The 23052-nt window shown below is 34.8% G+C and overlaps 2 pseudogenes; both read right to left on the reverse strand.

Annotated features, from left to right (window-relative positions):
• Positions 1 to 937: 937 nt before the first annotated feature.
• LOC149577114 (histone deacetylase 19 pseudogene) lies at positions 938 to 1761 on the reverse strand (annotated as a pseudogene).
• Positions 1762 to 10117: 8356 nt separating this feature from the next.
• On the reverse strand, positions 10118 to 10806 carry LOC149577115 (histone deacetylase 1 pseudogene; annotated as a pseudogene).
• Between the last annotated feature and the right edge of the window lie 12246 nt (positions 10807 to 23052).

A 23052-nucleotide genomic window follows, 5' to 3' on the forward strand; every position in this document is an offset into this window, starting at 1 on the left:
AACCTTTCTGGCACCTTTTCCAACTTTTCCATCATCCTTGCATTTCTTGGTGACCTCTATTTGCATTTAACTTCAAAATTTATTATCTGTTGCTAGCTAGTCGGCCAAGTGAGCCCCCATGCAAGTTTTCCTTCCAAAAGGTTCGTGTCTCATAGACACAATGTATTACAAGTGCAATGCTATTTAAACACTAAAGGTTTCTCCAACACAAGGCATGTGGGATAATGATCCTACTATTCCTACTCCTTTGCTCTGATGGCATCTTCCTACTCATGGCTTTCTCTCTAATGAAACTATAGATTCTCTTTTCTTAACATGTAGAGCTCTACACTTATGTAGCAGCCTTTGTGTTTATATAAGTAGGATGCTAATTAAGTCCTCGTCAATAACTCCATCTTCATAAATTTTCTTAACAAGCCATTAATATAGCCATCAAGCTCTTTCAATCTTCCATTCTTAGACACACCACTCAATACATCCTTCTCAAACACACCCACTGCTAGGATATCCTCCCATTCTTTCAACTTAATTTCCTTTGCAAAAAAGGAAATCTGCAGAAGAGATATCTCGACAAGCTTAGTTAAGCCCAAAGTATGAAGAGCTTTGGGATTTAGCACTCCCCTATTTCCCATTTCTCTAAAGTTTTGATTGATATGATTTCTTAATCTATAGAATGAGAATTTGGTAGAGCCAATAGTCTTATTCTTGTCACCAGCAACAGTAGTGGCAATGGCTCAAGTGCAATAGAATGAATGGGCTGAGGTTGATGAAGTTGATTTCAGTGTGATGCCAATAGGATGCATTATCAAAGCCCCCTAAGATGAAATGAGTATTGATGATCACAATGATGCTACATTTATTCCTAATCAACTATCTCTCTTCCCGCCTATTACCTAGGGAGAGAACGTAGCATGATTCATGGATTCCATGTTTTGATTTATTCCATTTCCTTCCTTACAACACTTGTCTCATAGCACCAACATTGAGCAACATTTTGGATTGGGTATCAACTACCATCTAAGAGCAAAAGTGGCACATTAAATGACATCATGTACCACACACACTTTGCATGGCCTTTAACAGAAAGATTTAAATTACCTAGTTTGTCTCCTACCAAGGAATTAGATCCACACTAAAATACAACTACCTTAGGATCATAGACTGTCATCACTTTTTGAACAATGAATTCAAATAGAGATTAAAAAATTCATCATCAATTCCATCATTCAAGGGGAAATTTATAGCATAATATTTTCCTTTTCCATATCCAACATCTCAGATATCACCTGCACCAGGGAAATAGTCTTCATATTTGTGAAAAGAAATAGTCATGACCCTATTAGTTGTGTAAAAAGTGCCCTTGACTCCATCACCATGGTGAATGTCAATATCAACATACAAAATCAGCTTGTGGTATATCAGTAGCTCTAGAATGGACAGAACAATGTCATTTACATAGCAAAATTTAGACACCTCACACCCTTGTGCATGACGAAGACCTCCAGCCCAATTAATTGCAATGTCACATTGTTTGGAATTAAGCTTGATAGTACACCTAATAGAGCCACTAGCATGTGTGTGGCAATATTGATATAGCCCATTAAAAACTAGATAGTCCTCTCAAACATTAAACCATTGCAATGCTTTGGTTTGGTCTTGCATTGTCTCTAGAGTTATCCCCTTCAAAAAATTTGTGGAATCATCTGCATGAAACTGATAGAGATCTCTATCTCTTGCAGGATAAGGCTTAACAATTTCCATTTTCACTATGCCTCTCTAACCAAGCATTAGTACCATCTTGATCATACTTAGTCTCAATAGAATCTATAGCATCCACATGGACAAAATCCCCCCTTTGTTAAAAAATATGTTTAATCCCCTTGCCTTATTAATTTGATGAAATCAGTTAGGCCCCAAGTGGGTCTGGCTAAAAAAAATTTCATTTTCAAACAATTGAACTGCAAATGTGACACATTCACCATTTGGAAACAAATTCAACAATTAAAAATGAATTCAAAACTCATTTTACAACTTTCTGCATACTATCAATTTAATGCTAAAAGGTCCTCAGACTGGCCTTAAAAATTGGTCTGATCCTTTGACTGAGCTCTAAAAACTGGCATACTGATTCTTTGTTCCACAATCTTGTAACCCATCAAATCTCATCTCATAAAGAATGCCTAGTCAAAAGATATTGACTGTCAAATTTACTTCTTTAAAATTTCCTCCAAGAAAACATGTTAGAAAACAATAAAATGCATTTGGAATTGGCTTCAAAAATTGAGTAAATTGACTCTTGTGGGCACAAAAACTATCATGTTGGTTCAGTATCATAAGTAGAGTATGGATTTTCAATTTGGGCTCATGAAAAATAACTGGGCACAACTGGCAAGTGGTCAAAGTGAGCTACTCAAAATTTTGTAGATTGAAACAATGGCAGAAATTTTTTTTGCAAATGGAATGGACCTAGAAAAGTGTGCAAATGGGTTTGTCAAGATTTGAAAATTGGCACACTTAGAGTATTTTTAGAATAAAACATAGTGGTATAATCCATTCAACCTCACCTATTACAAATTCAAATTTATGAAATCACAAACAGGGGTATAGATCAATCTTCTCCTTTCTTGACACTAGTAAGAAATTTAAAATTGCATTTGGAATTGCATTTCAAAACTAATCAGACGGATTCATCATAAGCTCAAACTTGAAACATAACAAGTATTTGACCTCTAAAATGAATTTTTTTTTTTTTTTTTTATCATTTTGGTCAATTGGGTCAAAGTTATAACACGTCAAATAGGGCTTCACAAAATTTAGAACTAATTGCATCAGCATGACAACATTTAAAGACCAACTTTGAAGGATTGAAAACCTAGTCAAATGGATTGAAAACAACTTCAAATATGAAACATAGGCTCTATGGTATGGACACTAAGTACTCCCAAAGTGGTGAGTCACAAGACATTACTGGGTGCACAATATTTAGTTGCAAACATGGCCTCCTATTGGTGTTTGACACTGGCAAAAATGCAGAATTGAAAAATGCTCAAAATGGGACTTCACGAAATGATTCAGAATCAAAATTTAACTTCATGGAATAGTTAGACATACTGAATTGAAGGTGTTAGAAACATTGAACACCTCTTAGGCCTCAAATGGATAGCCAGGTACACATGCATCAAAAAGTGCTTATAGGGTTTAATTTTCTCAATGGTGCTCAAAATCAGGGCTACAATTTTGAGTGCCAATAGTGGCTCTATCTAGGAATGCATGTCCCTTATGTTCATGGCAAGGATTCAAATCTTTGGGAGAAGCAGACCACACACCTAATAGCAAAAACTTCCTCTCGAACAGCTTTATTGAAAGCAAAAAACAACTACTACTATGTACAAATGATGGCCTCGGGCCACCAAACTTCAACAAAAACCTTTACCTCTGTCAAAAACATGATTCTCATCTAAAATTTCATGAGGTAAACTAGAAATACTTCCCTCATTAGCTTCACTAGTTAGATTATCATTCTAAATCAACTCACTCAACAAAACTGAATCTAAACCTTGGCCTTCACAATGCATATAAAAATTTGATTCTCTTTCTTCAACAACTTGCTCATTATGAAAGTACTAATCAACATGCTCAAAAATATTAGAATGAAATTGAAGACCTCTAACAAATGAATCATGCATGCTACTAGTCTCAAATATGAAGGCATCATATTCAACATGGGGAAAGGGATCACACATACCTTGAAAATGTGTATCCTTATGCATAACTAGATTGTACTCAAATGAACACTCTGATTGGTACTCACACATGTCATCAATGTTAGAATCTGAAACTAATCCATAATCTTCAAATGGTTCTTCACAATCAGCAAATAGATTAGTCTTTTCATTAGAAAGTTCATCATAAAACTCATTGCAAGGTGCATTCTGATTTTCATTAACAACCTTTTCAAACACCTTGTTATTCATATCATGAGATGCAACATAATCATCATTTTCACTATCAAAATCAAAATAATAAAAATATGATGTCTCACAACAATAGGACAAAGTATCATCATTAAAATCATTCTCCACTAAATCTAAAACTTTCATGTGCTGTTCAAACAAAGGATTGATAACTCTATGTAATGACCCTCTTTGAACATTTTGACAAAAAATGGGCTGATCATCATCAATATTTTCACCATATAAAGTGTTATCATACACTTTAAACTCTCTACCCATTTCATCTTCATGGAGACTTTTTGCATGTGAAGAAAAATCAGAACTATATGAAAACTCAACATCCACTCCATCAACAAAGCATGTAGAAATTAAATCAATGTTATTCTCATTGTCTTCATAAAGGTGATTAAAATGTCTTGCAAACCAATTATCTTTAGATGCTGATGCATTAACTTAAAAATCATTTTTATATTGCTGGTTACTACTTCATATATCTTCAAGACATTTATCTACACAATTAGGTAATCCATCCTTATAAACAATCTCTTTATCTTCGTATTGTGTAGACAACTTTTCTTCACAACTTTCAACCTCAAGCTAACTTGTACAACTCTGAAATGGAACTTCACGTTTAGATTTAGGAAAAGGACTCATACCTCTACCAAAATAAGAGTGAAAAATTTTGTCATTTCTTTCTTCTTCCTAATTTGCATCTGATTCACATGAAGACACATATGTACTATCACCATCCTCATCTTGACTCAAGTAATAACTCTCACCATTGTCTTCACATGATGCTCCTTCACAATATGTTGGATTAGAAAATTCGCCTTCATCACTTGACACATAAATTTTAGCTTCTTCGTCCTTATTTTAAGATGAATACCTTTCCTACTCATGACTTGTTATGTTTTTAGCACAATACAAATCATTAATAGGAGAAGGAGTGACTGAGCTTACATCTTATATGTATGTTTCATCAAGTGAACTAACTTTATGTTCTGCTATTGCAATACTACAAAAATGTGCATTCAATTTAGCAAGAAGGGAATCATTTCTTCTTTGCAAACAAAGAGACATTATCTTTATATGTTTGTATTTTTGAATTTTCAACAAAATTATCTACAATAGTAGGGGTAACTATTTGCTGATCTAAAAATAAACACTCCTTTTGACATTGATTTTTGCACCTTATCTTTCTGGCAAACACTTTTAGAGAAATGACTTCTAGTCAAGCCATATTTTATGTTATTCTCAATCTCTATTGTTGTCATGAATGCCTGATGCAAAGTCCTAGGCTCTTTATCTCTCAACAAGTAACTCATATTCTTGTCAAATTCACTAAGATATACCACTAAAAAAACTTGATCATCTATCGTATAACTTTCAAGAATGTCATTTAAAACCTTTGTAAATCTGATTTTAAATTTAGAGACTAATTTACTTTCCTAATTTGGATTTTCAAGAACTTATCAACATAATCAGATATTCTTATTCTTTCCCCAAACTACTTCATGAAGGCTGAAAATAATTCATCCCAAGATGAAATCATACATGCTAGTAGAAAGGAAAACCAATCCCTAGCATTACCTTCTAAAGTTTGAACAAACAGCTTCATAAGAATGTCTTCATGAGCAATCTCAAAATCACCAACCAAGTCACTAAACATCTAAACATTATGACTCACTGAATCTTCATGGTTCCCACTTAATTTAGGCAAATATTTTCTAAGGTTATATGGCATAAGGTTTGAGAAACCATGAATGCCCTTAAAACATAATGGTATATATCTCTTGCCAAAAAAAAATTTATGATTCTCACTAATTGGCTGCATATTTGATGAAAAGAAATTTGATATTCTTCACAATTAAAACTCATTTACCACGCATACTTAGATTCACAATTTGTAATAAATCTCAAAATACATTATACTAATTTCAACTTCAAACATACTTCAAAATATAAAAACACTTTTTCTAAATCTACCTCTCATAAAGTATGTTTAACTATATTAACCCATTCTCCTATTTAATGCTAAAAGCCATTTGATGGAGAATCTTTTGTAATTCTTACTTTCATGGTAATGCAATCAAATGAAAGTGGAAAATAACTTTCAATACTGATGCCTGCAACTACTTGAATGCTGCAAATAATAGTAGATTCAGATCTTATCTAGATTTAGTCACATTTGCATTGTGTCTCACCTAATTCTTTCACCCATTTGTCAATAATTCAAGATACATTCTTCAAATTAGCATTCCAACTATTGTTTCCATCAGAAAACCTTCACATTCATGAAGTAGTGGTGTAGAGATATCACTTTGAGTTAGCACTCACTTAGTGAGAAAATATTTACCAAACTTGCAAAACATAACAAGCTGGTCTAGAATTTACAATAGGTATTTGAAAACTTTATTCAATGATGCGGGAATTTCACATTCTTGAAAAAGTTAAAGAATGTGACATTAACTTTGAATTCTGATAGAAACATATCAAAACCTTTAAATGACATCAATATAACAATCATTGTAACCCCTTGAAAACTACTATTGCTAGGAATAATGCATAACTGGGAGACAATGAATCTTCAACAAAGAGATGGAAAGCACCTCATAACCCTACTGCTATAGCAAATTCCTCCTACACAAATTTTGAAAAATGCTATTTATTGTCTAAGGACTGAATTATCCAATTAACACCAGAGATTCTTTTCCTTGTAACAAAATGTATTTCCTTCTTATGTCCCTAGCAAAGTCACCATTTTATTGGTGTTTTAAAACGTTATAGGTTTTACATTACCCCGATGATAATATGACACATCTAGGGGCAGCTAACTCCCATCTTTAACATATCATTTTAGACATAGGACCAACTATAAGGCTAGACACTTCATCACTTCAAGCTTTGCAAGACCTAGGTGAGTGGACCTAAAATTTAATTAATATGATACTAGTGCAAACAAATATTCCTAAATCTATAATCAGCATATTTAACCCTTACATATCCTAATAAATCATGCAATAACATAGATCTATAGTAGCTAAATGCAAATCTAAGAAATTCATAAGCTAATTAAGGGTTAGACTTTTCAACTCTTCAACATGAAAGGGGGAAAAGCATTTGATTAATAATGTTGAATTAAACAAAACCCCTAATATATAGTAGTAAGAACTAATGACACTATAGCTAATTAGTGCCTTATCTATTGGGAAATTCCATGAATCAATCACATACATATGGATACCTGAGACATATTCGTATCTTCAAAAATTTGATCTATCCATTCACCTTGTAAATAGACATTTGTGTTCAATCTAAATCACATTCTTACATTATAACCTTCTCAATAAATTTGCAGCCCTGTTCATTCCCTAAAGAATTTACATAATTCCTTGAATTACAAGCAACAACGAAGCAACATATAACCTTAAGGGACTACAGCTATGACCTAGGCTCTTTATTCAAAGATCATAAAATATTATAGCTCACTGAGAAAAGAGACAAGATTTAAAATAAAACCCAATCATATGTTTTTCTTTGTATTAATTTCCTTGAAATAATACATTCAAATGCATGAAATGAAAACATTCAACACCTAATAGATCTGAACTTATTCTATAATTTGTACTAATACTATTCATATAAGAGAATTTTGGTAAAAGAATGGTGTCACAGTTAAGGAAACATGTCAAAAACTAGAACCCCTAATGGTATCACAGCAATGAAACTTTTTCATCCCAAAAATTGGAAGCAACACAAATAATGAGAAAGAGAATGATATAGAGGAAGGAACTCCTAGATTTGCTCTATATCTAATATGTGTCCACTTGAAATTCCCTCTCTTAGCAATGAAAAGAATCTCCAATCTCTCTCTGTAATGGGTGAATCAAATCCCCATCATTTGGCCTCAATAAGTAAGAAATATCTAAGATACTTGATTGAAAATCATAACTAATTTTGATGCCAAAACAAACTCAAGGAAAAAGGGAAAATCAGTTAAAATGGCCTCTAGAATGCAATATAATCTTTTCCTAATTATTTTTTCCACATTTAGGCTTCAACAAGTCTTCAAATCTATCCTCTAACCAATTTTGATGCTCAATGGTGAAAACTGTTCATTCTACTAAGAATGCCCCAAGAATCAAAAATTTTCTTACAACTCAAATTGGTGAATAGCTGTGCAAAAATTGACTTCATATTCAAAAAGTTTGTCTCTTCCTTGTTTCAATGGTATATTAGAGTGCCCATTTTGGATAAAATTTTCCCGTATTATACCCTTTTGAAGTTAAAGCTTCCACTTGTAGTTTCACATTAAAATGCGAAAACATTTGAAATATTTTAAAATTTCTATAGTAATAACTATAGAGACGCATTTTAATAGTTTCAAATATTTTTTCAAACATTTGAAATATTTTAAAATTTCTATAGTAATAACTATAGAGATGCATTTTAATAGTTTCAAATTTTTTTTATCAATGAGGCATATTTGGATTTCAAAATTTAATATTTCACCACATTGGGCCCATTGGGTGCCACCCAAGTTGCCATGTGGCATCCCTTACTAGGCTGGCTTGTGCCACATTACCTCTAGCTTGGACCCACTAAACAAATCACTTGACACATGGCACCCTCTCATTTGCTCAACATCTACCACCTATTCACCCACAATGCACCACGTGTCACATCTACATTAGTTTTGACCTGCATAGTTCGCACCACATGGCATCACCTAATTTGTTCTTCTCACTGCCACATTAGCATGCTACCTAATCATACCATGTCATGGTCATTATATCACTATGTTAAGTAGTGTGCAACTTCTCCTTAGCAACATAGTGACATCCATCCGATCTACCACATGGCATGATCTAGTGTGTTGTTGAGATTTGATTGTCTTGTTACAACCGTCCTTGAGATTTGTGCCATGTGACATCTTGTAGTTCGTTTGGTTATCATCACATCATCATCTACTTAATGCACATACTACCTAACTACCATGTGTCATGATCTAGTTTTCTGACTACATCTACAAGTAGGACCCACATTCTCATTTTACCATTGTCAAATTTTTTATTTTTTTGGTAGATCACTAGCTAGAATCTCCACTTTCTAGGAGGTTGCCATGTCTCTACTAGTGAGACCCTTCCCTTTTCTGGTGGTGATATGGCAACAATAAAAAACTTCAACCTTTACAACACCCTTTCCAACTTTTTATGGCATCCTTGCATTTCTTGATGACCTCTATTTGTGTTTCACCTCAAAATTTATTACTTTTCGCCAACTGGCTGGCCAAGTGGGCCCCCAAGAAAGCTTGCCTTCCAAAAGGCTCATGTCTCATAGACACAATGTATTATGAGTGCAATGCTATTTAAACACTAAAGGTTTCTCCAACACAAGGCATGTGGGATAACGATCTTATTGTTCCTACTCCTTTTCTCTGATGGCATCTTCCTACTCATAGCTTTGTCTCTATTGAAACTTTGGATTCTTTTTCATAACACGTAGAGCTCTACACTTATGTAGTGGCCTTTGCATCTATATAAGTAGGATACTAATCAAGTCCTCATCAATACCTCCATCTTCATAACTTCTCTTAACAAGCCATTAACATATCCAATAAACTCTTTCATTCTTCCATTCTTAGACATACCGCTCAATACATCCTTCTCAAACACACCCAGTACTAGGATATCCCCCTTCCATTCTTTTAGCTCAATTTCCTTTGCAGAAAAGGCAATCTGTTGAAGAGATATCTCGGTAGGCTTAGTTAAGCCCAAAGTATGAAGAGCTTTAGGATTTAACACTCCCCTATTTCCCATTTCTTTGAAGTTGCGATTGATATGAGCACTTCATCCACTAAATCAGAATATGGTTGAGCCAAGATTCCTATTCTTGTCATTAGCAAAAACAATGGTAATGGCCCAAGTACAACATAATGAATGGGCCAAGGTTGATGAAGCTGATTTTAGTGTGATTCCAATAGGATGCATTATCAAGTCCACCTGAGATTCAATGAGTATTGATGAGCATGATGACATCACTTTTATTCCCAATCTAACCATCTCTCTTCCTGCTTATTACCTAGGGAGAGAACAAAACATGATTCATGGATTCCATGGTTTGATTTATTCCATTTCCTTCCTTGCAAAACCTATCTCATAGAATCAACATTGAGCAACATTTCAGATTGTGTATCCACTACCATCGAAGAGAAAAAGTGGCACATTGAATGAGTTCATGTATCACACACACTCTGTATGGCCTTTTACATAAAGATTTAAATGGCCTAGTCTATCTCCCACCAAGGAATTAGCTCCACACTGAAACAAAACTACCTCAGGATCATAGACTATCATCACTCATTGAACAACGAATTTAAAAAGAGATTGGAAACTTACATCAACAATTCCATTATTCAAGGGGACATTTATAGCACAATATTTTCCTTTTCCATATCCAACATCTCGAATATCACCTGCACTAGGGAAATAATCTTTATTTTTTGAAAAGAAATAGTCATGACCCTATTAGTTGTGTAAAAAGTTCCCTCAACTCCATCACCATGGTCAATGTCTATATCAATATACAAAATAGGCTTGTGATGTCTCAATAACTATAGAATAGACAGAACAATGTCATTTACATAGCAAAATTTAGATGCCTCACACCCTTGTAGTATTGATTCAGCCCATTAAAAACTAGATAGTTGTCTTAAACATTAAACCATTTCAATGCTTTTTTTTTTGTCTTGAATTGTCTCTAGAGTTATCCCCTTCAAAAATTCTATAGAATCATCTAAATGAAACTGACAGAGATCTCTATCTCTTACATGATAAGGCTTAACAATTTCCATTTCCACTATGCCTCTTAGACCAAACATCAATACCATCTTGGTCATACTCAGTCTCAACAAAATCTATAGCATCTTCATGGATAGAATCCCCCCTTTGTTAAAAATACTATTAATCCACTTGCCTTATTAATCTGATGAAATTAGTTGGGCCCCAAGTGGGTTTGACTAAAAAAAAATTCTTTTTCGAAGACAAATATAAAACTGACTCATTCACCCTTTGGCACTAATTTGGAAATAAATTCAACCATTAAAAATGAATTTGAAACTCATTTTACAACTTTCCTATATATTGTCAATTTAATGCCAGAAGGTCCTTGGACTAGCCTTAAAAATTGATCTGAACCTTTGACCAAGCTCTAAAAATTGGCATACTGATTCTTTTTTCTATAATCTTGTAACCCATTGAATCTCATCTCATGAAGAATGCCCAGTCAAAAGGTATTGACTATCAAAGTTACATATTTAAAATTACCTACAAGAAAACATGTCAGAAAATAATAAAACGTGTTTGGAATTGGCTTAAAAAACTAGGTAAATTAACACTTGGGGACACAAAAATTGGGTAGAGGTACTTAGGAGTAGCCTTAAGAAATTAATGAAATTTGGGTAGTGGGATTAGTTAAGAATAATTGTATTTTAATCTTCTTATGCACATGTTAATTAAAGATGATTGCTAAGGAGTGGTCTTGTAGCATAAGATTAAGGAATAGTTCTAATTGAGATTTTTTTTTTATATAATGTTTGGTTACAAAACTTAATTAGGGGTTAGTCTTTAAAAAGTAAGGTAAGGACATAAGGTATAAAATTAGTATTTATGGGAAAATTAGTAAATTAAAAGAAACATAAAAATAATATTAGTAATAAATAAATAAAATGAATCAATTAAAATAAATAATAACAAAGATATAGATAGTAGTGCATAATCAAGTGATTAGGGTAAAGAAAAGAAATAAAAATAGATAGTAAGAAGGTCTTCAAAGAGGAATATATTTATGCAACTAAATGAAGTGGAATTCATAGGGGTAGATGTGTATGTAAGTTGTGGTAGGGAAACATGTGTTTGAAAAACAATTAGGATAATCATAAAAAATCTTCGTGAAACTATACCCTAGAACCATTGTCTCAAAAATTGGATTTTCACATGCATTGTGAAGCATCTTAATTTGGAGTATTGAAGGCAAAGGGCTTATAACCATAACATCATAAAACTTAGCTTGCATTTAGTAATAAGTAACTACGTGACCATCTCATAGGAAACTTGAAATATAGATTTTGAGTGGAACAAACTTCATCCCATCATCTATCCTTAGCACCTCTAAGTTTAAGAATAGATTATGTATCTTACCTTTAGATTTCTCTCTTGCTTAAAATTAATTAGTTGTATTTTTGCATTGTTCAATTTCTTGGGCATGACAATATGGCATCAGACCCTTTGGTTACAACACTAGGAACCTAACCCATTATGTCTAACCTATGAACTAAAATTTTGTGTAGGATGCTTGTAGTCACTAGCAATGGTTGACATAGGGCTAGAGGTCCTAGAGAAAACCCAACAAGCCAAGAGGGGGTAGGATAATATGTGGGAGGACCCCCATTGGGGAAACCTCTAAATATTGATTAGGTTTTGAATCCTATCAATAATCTTATTGGGGTAGTGCAACAGAGATTACCACCTATCATTCCATAGCCTAGACAATAGGGTGTAGAGGGGCATGGGGTCAATATTAGGGAGAGAAGTAGGAGTAACCCACCTAGACTTGTAGAGGATTAGGGAGAAGCATTAGTACACCAAATAGAGCCACCCCCTTCATTAGAGCAAGCACTAGTGAGAGCACCTTGAAATATTGGGGATGAGATTAGTGAGTTACTATGACTCAAGCCACCCATATTCACTAGTACCATAGATGGCACACTTACGGAGGCATGGCTATAGAGTTTGCAGAGGTACTTTGGATTACATACCCATAGGAGAAATCTAAAGGAACACCTAACCATACACTTGTTATGAGAGGATGCCTCCAACTGGTGGAAGTAGTAGGAGACAATATGGGGAGTAGACATAGAGACACTCACATGGGAGTCATTTGTGGACAAATTCAACGATAGGTATTTATTGAAGCATTTTAGATTGAGGTAGGTTGAGGAGTTTCATGATCTTAAGTAGAGGGGTCTCACGGTGGCCCAGTATGAGAGAAAGTTCTTGGAGCTAGTTCCTTATGTGGAGTACATGAGAGATGAGAAGATATGTATCCATCGATTCATTAAGGGATTTAAATTATCTCTCTAGGGATCAGTGCAACTGGCATTTTCTACCACTTTCAAAGAGGTAGTTGAGACAACATTAGTTTTTGAAGATATTCATACTAGATAGGAATCTCAGGATAGGTCCCATAACTAGAACCTCTCCCAATAGCTAGTAGAACAGAAACCCTCTTGGAAAGGTAATCAGAATCATTCAACAGGATACTCAAAGGCCCCATAGACACAATAGAGAGGCTAGTAGGACACTAGATAGAGGTCATCTCAAGGTTATTAGGGCTCTAAGCCCAAATAGTGGTAGCCACAATGCCCTAGGCATGATTAGAGGCTATAGGCCTAGTATACATAGCCAACCAGGACTCAATAGTCCTCTAGGGAAAGCTTTAATGGATCTAGTAGGACTGAGAGTCAACAACAGTCTAGGCCATAAGGAGTGTAGAATTAGACTCATGGGTCATGTTATGCTTATAGTGATATGGGTCATTTTGCGAGAGAGTGTCCTCATAGTAGATAGTTAGTGAGGAGCCACCTTTGAGCCTACAGTAGGTGATATAGGCAGATCCCACATGGTGTTTATAGTGGTTGATAACTACTAGGTCAAGAACTAGGCCATAGTGATCGAGGCTATAGGTATGATTAGAGGATATGAGATTACTATACTATTTGACTCTAGAGCTATAGATTCTTTTATATCCCATTTTTTAGTGGATTGATGTATGCTAGTGATAGCTAGACAAGATGTTGACTGGGAGGTTGAGTTAGCTTCAAGGGCTAGGGTGTTAGTTGATTCCTTGATCCATGAGTGTCCAATTCAAATTGGAGACATGTTCACCACATTAGACTTACATATTACTCCCTTGGATTCCTATGATGTAGTCCTTGGCATGGATTGGCTTTGTGCCCATAGTGCCAAGATAGATTATAGATAGAAGAGGGTTGAGTGTGTAGATGATCATGGTACACCTAGGGTAATTTTAGGAGTTTAGAGGCCAATATCCCAATACATGATTTCTACCATGCAACTTAACTGGTGCATGTAGAAGGGGCGTTAGTTGTTTGTCATCACCATTAGTGATAGAGAGGAGGATGTAAGGGAGGAACCTTCCCTCATTTAATATCCATTATTATAGGAGTTTACATATGTGTTTCCATTAGAGCTTCCTAGTATGCCACCACTAAGGGTAGTTGATTTCCATATTGATCTCATGCTAGGAGCTAAACCTGTATCTAGAGCACCCTACAAGATGACCACCCATGAGCTCAATGAGCTTAAGATTTAGCTAGAAGAACTTTTAAAGAAGGGACATATCTAACCTAGTGTATCACCTTGGTGAGCATTGATGATCTTTGTTAAGAAGAAGGATGGGTCACTCAGATTGTACATTGATTACTGATAGTTAAATAATGTAACTATTAGGAATTGATACCTAATACCTAGGATTGATGACCTATTTGATTAGTTTTAAGGTGCCTGAGCATTCTACAAAATAGATTTGAAGTCAAGGTACCATCAGTTGTACATCACAAAAAGTGACATTCACAAGACTACATTTTGTACAACATATGGTCACTACAAGTTCATAGTGGTACCTTTTGGTCTTACCAATACCTTAATTGTATTTATGAGCCTCATGAATGGGTTATTCTACATGTTCCTAGAAAAGATTGTAGTATTATTCCTAGATAATATATTGGTCCATTCGCATGATGAGAAGGAACATGAAGAGCACCTATGGCAGGTACTACAGTGGTTAAGGGAGAATTAGCTTTATGATAGCTTGCCAAAGTGTGCTTTTTTAGATAAGAAGTGCATTATTTGGGTCATGTGATATCAAGGGATGGGATCTTTGTGGACCCATCCAAGATCTAAGCCATCATGGATTGGCCAGCACCTACTTATGTCATAGAGGTCAGAAATTTTATGGGATTAGTAGGATACTATACGAAATTTGTGGCAAGTTTCTCTAGGATAGCTCACCCTACTACACCTCTTTAGAGAAAGGGAAAGAATTTTGAATGGACAAAAAAGTGTGAGGAGGCCTTTTAGAAGCTCAAGAGGGCACTCGCTAGTGCACCCATTTCAACAGTACTTGACCCCTCATTGGACTTTTTAATATCTATAGATGCTTCTTGGATGGAATTGGAGCTCTTCTTATGCAAGAGGGTCAAGCAATAGCTTACAAGTCTGGGAAACTCAAGGCTCATGAACTCAATTACCCTACTCATGATCTTGAGCTTGCAACAAAGGTCCATGCATTGGCATGATGGCATCAATTTCTTCTAGGGAAATGATTTGAACTTCATTTAGATCACCAAAGCTTACAGTATATTTTCACACATCCAAACCTTAATGTTAGGCAAAGGAGATAGATTTAGTTCCTATGTGAGTACAATTTTGATGTGCATTACATTAAGGGTAAGGAGAACATAGTGGTGGATGCCTTGAGTAGACAACATCACGAGCTTGCTTCCATGGTTACAAGCATAGATATGAGGAAGCATATTTTGCACCATCTACCAAAGGATGAATTCTATGCAAAATTTTGCTAGATAGTCCACTCTCAAAGACCCATTGAGGGTAAATTTTTACATTATTCATCGGATTTTAAGGGATTATTATGATATAAAAGGTGCATCTATGTACCCTCCATAGGAGACATGCGTGAGTTCATTATTCTAGAGGCTCATCGAACACCTTATGTAGCACATCTTGGAGTTAAGAAACTCCATGCTAACTTAAGATAGCTCTATCATTGGCCAGCTATGAGGATGCGGATTGCTAGTATTGTAGCCATATGCTTAGAGTGTTAGAAAGTTAAGGTAGAACATGGACATCTAGGTGGACTCTTGCAACCCCATGAGATAGTTGAGTGGAAATGAGACACTATCTCCATGGATTTCATTATTGGTATTTCAATGTCCTCTTGTCACCATGATGCCATCATGTTGATGGTTGACACCTTGACCAAAGTTGCCCATTTTGCACTAGTTCAAACTAGCTTCACCACCCTTGCAATTACGTAGGTGTTCTTGTGATACATTGTCAGACTTTATGGCATTCATTGTAAGATCATTTTAGATAGAGATTCCTTTTTTACATCATCCTTTTGGAGAGAATTACAAGCAACTTTGGGTACCTAGCTCAACTTTAGCACCACTTATCATCCTCAGATAGATGGATATAAAAAGAGGGTTAATCAAATTATAGAGTATATATTGCAAATTTATGTGATGGATAACTAGGTTAAGTGGGAAAAATATTTACATATTTCCAAGTTTTCCTACAATAATGGGCATCATTCTTCCATTGGTATGCCACCCTACCAAACCTTGTACAAAAAACCTTGTAGGACACCCTTGAGTTGGGATAGGATCAAGGGCATAGTATCCATTAGACCACAATTGATCAAGGATATGGAACAATAGGTGACACAGATTAGGCAATGACTTAGAAAGGCCTAGGATAGGTAGAAGAAGTATGCAGATTCCAAGAGGATAGATAGGGAGTACATGGTGGGTGATAGAGCTTTCTTGAGAGTGTAGCCTCATAAGAGTACAATCCATTATGGAAGGGGCTCTAAGCTATCACCTCATTTTTTTGAACCCTTCAAGATATTGGAGTAGATAGGACTAATCTGTGAGGCCTCACCCCGACCTGTCATAGCATGGATATTTTATTTACATTTTGAATATTCAGGATCTAGATATTTTGATGGTTATTTGAGACTTGATGGACTATGGATTATTTTATTTATGCACTTCGATACTTAGTAGTAGTGGTTTACATTATCATATGCAATTGGAACCTAATATTGTGTAGGAAATGGTTGAAAATCTATGGATGCAATCTTATGAATTAATATTATTAGAATTTTGATGTGATGTTAAATGTTAAGTTGATTACAGATAGATGCCAATTTGGTTATAATGCTTTATGAGATGAATGATTATGATATTCAGAGAAGTATTTATGATGATATATGATACACTAGTAAATGATAAATTGATTTTGCTATGCACATAGATGTTAATCTGGTGGCTTATGTTATGCAGATTTGTTATTCTAACATCTTGGATGATTTAAATAGGAAAATGTACATGAATTATGATTATCACTATACACTTATACATTGTACATGCTATATGACTCCTTGGACTACTGATGCTTGAGTTTATTGTGCAGGAAGTGGAACCATGGAAATTCTTGGGGGAAACAAGTTCCAAACCTTGTGACATAGTTTAACCAAGGCGAATCTTTGGAAGATTCAAAAGCCTCATTGTGAAAGTAATTTTCTTCGTAACTGCATGATTTCTTTCTTGCTTGTGAATATGTTTAATCATAACCTAGGTGCATTAAGGGAATGTCAAGTAAAATGTAATGTATTTCTTTTTATGTGTGTTACTTGACACTTGTATAGTCTATGTGTTGATGACATGTCACCTATAGTGTTGGTCTCAAGGTTGTTCAATCTTGGTCCTCTTATTTCTTTTCAAATTAATGCTTAAGTACTCCCATTTGGGAGAGAGTGTATGGATGGGTCACATCATGTAGGAATTCGAATTCAAACTTGACAAGGAGTTTAGGGGGTCTAAATGGGATCCTAAAGTGTTATTTTATTGTTAAAAAGCCACCCTAATGGTAGTATAGTAGGTTAGGGGCCTAAATTTAATTATTTTGATGTTTTCCTAGTTTTGGGAACCCCCTTAAACAAAGCTTACTTAGACCAATTCGAAATTTGGAGTTTTTCCATGATAGAACCCTCACAACCCCACTTGGTCAACCTTCTTATTTTGGAGGAGCAACAATGTAAGAAAGGGAGGCTTGATTTTCTTACTAAGAATGGTTAGTGGAGAGTCTTTAAGGGGGGGAGTGAAAAGTTAGTGGGTTGTTCACCCACTCTCTAATTTTAGAGACAACTAAGTTTTGGAGGGAGATTAAGGGAGCTCTTCTACAACTATCCTTACCCTAGCTTGGACCAAGGTTGGTGGCTTAAACATGTTCTTTTATTCCTTTTCTTTATTATGGATAAGAAAATATGCAAGTGTGAAAGGTTATCAATGGAGTATGCATTGCATTTCCAATCTTGTGTTATGAGCTTGTCATTGTGTTGGGAAGAAGTGAATGTGTTTTGTGCTTTTGAAGATATTTTCTTGGTTTTGTTTTGTTGTTCTTCATTTGTATTGTTGTTGTTTCTTTTTTTAATGTGAGTGTTGATTGTGATTATGGGTGTGAAGGCTTCACTCACCCTTGGGAGGGCAGAGAAGCCTCAGGTGAAGGGCACAAGTTGGGCTTGACATTGTAGGCGAGAAAGGAAATCTTTTTCTTTTACCTCATGATGAGGTTTGTTATTATCATGGAGAATGGGCTCCATCATGGCCATGAATCATGTTGTTTTGGGAGGTATAATGAGGTTTGGTGGATGAGGAGAAGATGGTTGTGTTGAAGGCCTTGAGAGGCAATGCAGTGGCAATATGTTGTTTATGTTGTGGTGGCCTTGAGAGGCAAAATGCATTGGCAATATGTTATTTATGTTGTTAGAATTTCTCCTCCTTGAAGAGCCCACCTTCACCCAATGTTTTATGATTCCAATGGTGAATCATTGTGCAAGCCATGGAAGGGTGTTGATTGTGTTTGTGTTGTGTTTTCATACAAAATTTTGTGAAGTTTGTGTGTAACCTGTTTGGTCCTTGTTTCCCCTGTTTGGTGGGTGGCTTCTTAGAAGCCTACGTTGGGAGGTGAACCTCCATGGTTCCTATTTGTGTGTTTGGTGTAGGTTTTTGGTGCAAATTCATGCTATAAACTATTAGGGGTTTCGCCCTTGTCAAATTGGAGAAGATCCAAATGAGTAAAGAAGGCTCAATGTTCATGTTTCTCAATGTTCATGATTTTGAAGGTCTCTTGTGTTGTCTCATTGTGATGAAAAGAGATTGTGCCATTGTTACCTTGAGACTATGTAGAGAAAAATAAATAAATTTGAAAATGTTGTACCTGTATGTATCCTTGTTAAGAAATTATCATTTGAAGTTTTATGAGTTATGGAAGAGTTAGAATGTGATGTGTAATATATTTGTATCATTGTTACCATTTGAAAATCATGGAAGGAAGGTTGAAAGGTTGTATGTTCTTATTTTAATTGTAATGAAGTCTTCTATGTAAATTTTCATATGTTATGAAGTAAGATTGTAGATAATTCTTCTCTTTGATGCATTATAAATATGTATTTTATAAGTGGCATGTAGATTTATGATTATGAATATAGTTGGCAAGATACAAAAATGTATAAGAGACATGGAAAATTGGTGTAGGTTGTGCATATTAAAACTTGGAAAAAAAAACATCTTGTTTGATAGTTCAATGTATATGTTTAATCTTTATTCATTATTGAATTTTCTTGAAGATCAAACAAACCTGCTAAGTAGACAATACTACTTTACTATACATATATCCACTTAGAATTTTTTTTGCTACAACAAACATACTCAAAAGTAAAAAGGTTAGTTGAGAAAAGTAACATTTAAATCAATCCAAATTAGACTTGTTGTAGACTCACATTTTCCCCTTTGGAAAATGTATGGGGAGTAAAAGAAAATCCACTCCCCAATTACAGAGCAATAAGTTAATGAAAGGAATATTCTAGATACCTAACACATAAGATATTAAAATAAAAAAACATTTATACAAAATAAAATAAAGTAAAGGCAATTAATATCTTTCCTTGGGCAAATACACAACAGACCCACTAAAAACATGTGATCCCTTGTCACCATCAATAATCTCCTTTAAAATAAATATGAATTCTTAATTCAGAAAAAGTTGAACAAAAATTTAATTATTTAAAATATATATACATATAAAATAAATTTAAAAAAAAAAAACATACACTAAACTACCTAAACTTACCTTTTTGTACTCTCATGAACTTAGAAAACTTGGAATTCATAATTTAAAACTTGGGGAACATCCCAAGGTTGACCACCTTGGGAGCTCCCCATTCCTTTTCCCTCCTATACGTAGCAGATTTTTGGTGCAGCAAGGACTGTATTTTGAATGGAGGAGAACAGCTTTATCAAAAGTAAGTAAAGATGTATGAAAAGACCAAGTCAAGTTTAGAATAACCACCAATTAAACAAGAGGTACACTTACATGAAGTACGCCTAGCAAGCGTTTGAAAGCAGATTTTGTACATTACAATTACCTAATGAAATTGACCTTGGTAGAAGTGTATACGTTGGGAGAAAGAAGGAATTAGTAGTTTGGGAAGTAGAGCATAAAAGTTTCTTTTAAAAAGGAAAAAAAAGGGCTTTTAAATCTTGGACAGCCAAAGTCAAATCGGCCCCAAACAAAATGATATTGAATCCTCACGTGATCAGCTTGGAAGCTCATATGGGGTAATAGTAGGATTAGATAAATAAATAAACATAAAGAGGTAGGGAGTAAGGCTTGTGTAGGTTAAGTTATGATTAATTAGTAAGGTGGGATCAAGTAGAGTTAGTATGTAAATTGTTGTTATTAAATTATTTTGTTAATTACACCATTGTGGGATGTAACGATTAAGTGGGAAGAATATTTACATCTTGCCAAGTTTTCCTACAATAATGGGCATCATTCTTCTATTGGTATGCCACCCTACCAAGGCTTGTACAAAAAATCTTTTAGGACACCCTTGAGTTGGGATAGGATCAAGGACATAGTATCCATTAGACCACAATTGATCAAGGATATGGAACAATAGGTGACACAGATTAGGCAATGACTTAGAAAGGCCTAGGATAGGTAGAAGAAGTATGCAGATTCCAAGAGGATAGAGAGGGAGTACATGGTGGGTGATAGAGCTTTCTTGAGAGTGTAGCCTCATAAGAGTACAATCCATTATGGAAAGGGCTCTAAGCTAGCACCTCATTTTGTTGAACCCTTCAAGATATTGGAGTAGACAGGACTAGTCACCTATTGTCTAGCCTTACCACCTAGCCTATCATGTATCCATGATGTATTTTGTGTTTATGTATTATGGAGGTATATTTATGGTGAGTCTGACCTCATAGATTAGTATTCCTTGTGGGTGGATTCAGATGGATAGATAACCTTTTAGCCCATTTTCATATTGGCTCAGCAAAACCTCTCACTTTGAGGGAGAGAGATGGACTAGGTTAGAGTCTAGTGGGACTATTATGTTAGGTCACAACATCATGGGAGGATGCATCACATATGAGAGTATAGTAGCCCTATCTTTTTGATGAACTCTAGGAGAAACTTCATGCCTAGGGGGCAAGATGTGAAGCCTCAACCCAACCCATCATAGCATAGATACTATATTTTTATTTTGTGACTTAGGATGGGATATCTTAACATATATTTTGATACTTGATGGACAATAAATTTTTTTACTTATATGATGATATTTACCTTGTGATTTTCCATTACGATCTGTACTAGGACTTAATTGGCATAGTCAATGAATTAATCAATGTTTAATCTATATTTCATTTTTATGATAGAAAATGGAATTACGTTGTGATTCAAATGCTTAAATTGATCTTGCTAGGAAAGTCAATAATATGCAGATTTTTGAGGTTTAATGATTAAATGTATGTAAGAAAATAATGGAGAATAGGAAGTTAATTATGAAATGTGTTATACGTGAATTATAGAATAATGAAATTCTCATGTCTCTTCACTTTCATATGTATTTTATATGAGACTTTTCATTGGATTACTAATGCTTGATTTTAGTGTGTAGGAAAGGAACCATGGAAACATAATGTGGAAATAAGGTATAAACACATGTTAATATGAAAATGCCAAGGTGAATCTTTAGAAGATTCATAAACCTCATTGTGATGTGTATAGTATGAATTTCATGAGTAGATTTAGAACATGCCATGTCTGATGTATAGTGGAATTTTGTGTGAGTCACTTGACACTTGTACTCATTATGTGGAAATGAAATGTTCTTTAAAGATTGATCATGTAGCTACCTTATCTGAAGTTAAATTCCTTAATTATGAATTAGACTTAATTGCCTTGATTTAGTAAGGGAAAAAAGGGTTACCCAATAAGAAATTTGTAATTGGACCTTGCCTAGCATTGTGAGGGTCAAAAAGTAGCTCTAAGGTGAATTTGTGATGAGAATAAACCCTACCCATTATAATACTTTGAGTTAGGGGGATAATAGTGACCACTAGGATGCCTAGAACACCTAGGAGACCTCAAAAAGAATGCATTTTATATTGAATCCGAAAATGGGAGTCATATATAGGGGCATGGACAAACTAGAAACCCACTTGCCCACTCTCTAACTTTAGAGATATTTAGGGTTTGGAGAAAGAGGATAAGGAGCTCTATAATAAATTTCTTTTGCCATTTCTTTGAGTGAGGTTGGTATCTGTGATCCATAGTATTCTTCATTGCATTGCAGATTTGATATGGTGTTTCTTCCTTGCACTATAGATTTGATATGGTGTAGATATGGTTTGGTTAAAAATCTTGTTGTATGTATGTTGAATGTGTAAAGTTTTATGTGATTTGTTTCTTGAATCTTGTTTTGTTCATGTTGTTTTTTGTGTAAATTGGGTGTGAAGCATCACTCACCCTTGGGAGTGAAGAGATGCTTGGGTGAAGGGGTTAGTTTGGCTCACCCTTGTAGTTGAGAAACTCTCCCATGTGTGGAGATTATTTTTATGTGTTTCAATGGAGTATGGAGTTTATGATTTCTTGCATTCTTGGGAGGTATAAGGAGGTGTATGAAGGGGGAAGATAATGAAAATCCTTCAAAGGGATAGTTAGTTATGTGAATATGTAGTTTTATGAGATTCATGGATTTGAAATTCTCCTCATCAAGAGAGCCCACCTTCACCCTATATCTTGATTCTATGGAAGAACCTATGTGCAAGCCTTGGGATGGGTTGTATTATGATGTGTTAAATTTTTGTTTTTATAGTTTGCATGGTATGAAAATGTGAACGTGTGCAACCATTTGTGCCTTGTTT

This window comes from Cupressus sempervirens, chromosome 1 (assembly GCF_028749045.1).
Source record: "Cupressus sempervirens isolate cs-2001-9-10 chromosome 1, ASM2874904v1, whole genome shotgun sequence".
NCBI classification, from domain to species: Eukaryota; Viridiplantae; Streptophyta; class Pinopsida; order Cupressales; family Cupressaceae; genus Cupressus; species Cupressus sempervirens.